This window comes from Heptranchias perlo, unplaced genomic scaffold (genome assembly GCF_035084215.1).
Source record: "Heptranchias perlo isolate sHepPer1 unplaced genomic scaffold, sHepPer1.hap1 HAP1_SCAFFOLD_402, whole genome shotgun sequence".
NCBI lineage: Eukaryota > Metazoa > Chordata > Chondrichthyes > Hexanchiformes > Hexanchidae > Heptranchias > Heptranchias perlo.
In genome coordinates this window covers 207,533-210,364 of record NW_027139414.1, presented here as the reverse complement: position 1 = coordinate 210,364, position 2,832 = coordinate 207,533, and the positions used below count along the sequence as shown (strand labels likewise).

The window sequence follows — 2,832 nt, the reverse complement described above, 5'->3', positions numbered from 1 at the left end:
ACAATCTGGGGGGAGGATCGTCCGCTGGGAACAGAACTTCAGCCTGGACACAGTCCTTCAGGGCCACACTGAGAGGGGCAAACGGCACTTTGGTCTTTATCGTCTCTCTTCACTGACAGAAAAGTCACCGTGCGGCATCAAGTCTAAAAATGACTGTGGTAATTGTTCTATGAAGATTTAACCTGTTTGTGTGATAGTCCTGAGTCTATCATTTAAGGCAGGCGTTGACTCATTTAAAATAAACCCGCTTAAAATAAATGGGTTATGAATTGTGATTTCCGTGAAGCCAATGTTCCATTCCTTTATATGATTCATGTGCCTGCTCTCCGACAACAGGGTAAATGGTGGAATATCAGCCCTGCTCAGCCGGCAATGATCACGGTACATTTTCTTGCAGACAAAACACACATTGAAACCCTGGAACTTTGAGGCGATGAATCCTCAGGGAAAATAAAATTAGGGCTCGAACCATCAAACTTTCGCACCAACCGATAGCACCACCGAGACAGGTGAAGAAGTCACCCACTGAACCAGTATCTCATTGAGCTGAACTTTTTGATTGCAGTGACCAATAGAACAGTTGTCGACAGTCAGTCCAAAATGAATGGTTGAAACTTGCAGGAGTGAAAATCCAACGAGCCGGTCTTCACTCTTAAACCAGCAACTGTGAAGTTAAGAGAAACGTGCTGGAGAAATACTCGATTTCAGCGCGGTGTCACTGGGCCAGAGTAAAGCTCAGTTAATATGATCGCCGAGTGGTGAGAGGGTGGATTTGGAATTCCTGAGCGACCGCACTGCGCATTTTCCAGATCTGCTTGGAGCACCAATCCCTTCAATTCATCACTTACAGGGACAATTCGATTCTCGGTTTCTTTTCCCTGAGTTTCGTGAAATTTTTAAAAATTGAAAGCGACCAATATCAGAGCGAACCTCGTCACCGACATGCTCACAGATACAGAGCGGCCACACTCTGCTTCAGTGAGGGGAAAACCCAGAGCGGTTTCAAGGTCGAATGCAATTGTAAGCAAAGCTCATTCAATGAAAGTGCAGGTCATTGAGGTGCCTTTAAAGCCCTGATTGTTTGAACTGAATTTCTTCCGAAAGCGCTTCAGATTCAGGTGGAGTGATTTGGGGACTTCCTTTCCCTCATCGCAAAAGTTTGAACCGCAGCTCAAGATCAAAAGTCCCGGGCTAAATTAGGGATTCGCCGGGATATGAACCTCGCATCGAGAATTATACCCCGACCTCAATGAGCCCAGAAACAAGAACGTGTCGTCACATTTACATGTCACGGTCACATTCTAAACTGGTTTGTCCTGTACTGTACATTACTGTCTAAATATTACAGATAAGCAGAGCACTTGAGCTGTCACAGCTGTGACTTTGACTTTTCTCCCTCTCCTCTCGATCTCCCCGGCAACTGCCACTAACCACAATCTTCTCTCACACTTCTCCATCAGGAAGTTCCGAGCCTCGGTTTTCAAATGAAATAACTCCCATCTCTCCAATCACCGACAGCCCAGAGAGAGTTTCATAATTTCAGCTCCCAATTTCCCCAAATCCTCCTTAAAGTACTGTGAAAAAATTGGCTTTTCGTCAATAATAATATTATTAAATGTTATTGTCTTCAGGGGCATTGTTTAAGATTCCACGGCTTTTAAAGATCACTGCGGATGTTTAACGAATCGCCTCTTGTTTGGCGGTTTCTGTGTGGGAAAGATCAGGAAGCGATAATTGAGAGACCGAGGATGAAGCTGTTTGATGGGAGCACTGGGGACACAGACCGTGCGCGGCTCCAGTGGAGCAATCGGTCAGCGCGCGTTATTTCTACAATAATTATACACTCGAGAAATGCTGGGGTTGTGAGCTCCAGCACCATCTAAAGTAGTTGAACCTTCGAAACATTTTGACTGGAGTTCAAGGTACAACTGGTTCCAGAACACATCGACTTCTTCATGTCCCCATGTGGGCACTGAGGCTCCTCTGGCCTCCCGTCTTGCAATAGCAGGTGAGAGTTTATTTGTTTATAGGAGGGAGAGGGGGCGATTGGCGAGAGCTGAAATGGTAAAGCGGCAGGCACGAGATCTTTAAATCTAAAGAACCAAACACACAATTCTTCTTTCCGTGAAGCAGGTATTCATCGGTTTGAAGTGTCGTGTAGGGAAAATTCGGGAGGCAAATCTGCTGCCTGGTGTCACGGTGTAACGGGTGAAATTATTCAGCTTTCAATTGTTGATCGGCTGAAATGTCGAGAGGCCTTTCCCAGCTCCCGTGTGGAACAAGTTCAGCTTTTGAGCCATTGGGTAAAGTGTTTTTTTTAATTGCTGCGAACGAATGACAAGAAATTTTGTACAGACAAGAAGAATTGTAAAATCACGAGTTCTCTGTCCATGTTTCTTACATCATGTTCAACAGAAACAAGGATTCTCCTAAACACGTTGCTGAAAATTGTATAAAAGAGATGCTCCCCATCATTGGACAGCGACAGGGATAATTTTGAGTCCCACCATGAATCTGTATGATGGAAACCAATCCACCAGCGAGCCTGGATAGCTCAGTCGGTAGAGCATCAGACTTTTAAAACAGGTGGTGATCTGAGGGTCCAGGGTTCAAGTCCCTGTTCAGGCTAAAAGTTTTAAAACAGCTGGCAAGTTCTGCTTTTCCAGCGGACCAACATCAACGAAAGGAGCAAGAGTTGGCCATTCAGTCCCTCGAGCCTGCTCCGCCATTTGATAACGTCATCGCTGATCTTCGACCTCAAATCCACTTTCCCAACCTATCCCCATATCCCTTGAGTTCCTTCGTGTCCAAAAATCTATCTACCTCAGTTTT

General features: G+C 45.3%; 1 non-coding gene across 1 annotated transcript; it reads left to right on the top strand.

Annotated features, from left to right (window-relative positions):
- The first annotated feature begins 2,543 nt into the window (after positions 1–2,543).
- trnak-uuu (transfer RNA lysine (anticodon UUU)) lies at positions 2,544–2,628 on the top strand. The gene is given in 2 exon segments: positions 2,544–2,580; positions 2,593–2,628. It is a non-coding gene; the product is annotated as a tRNA-Lys (tRNA).
- The last annotated feature ends 204 nt before the right edge of the window (positions 2,629–2,832 follow it).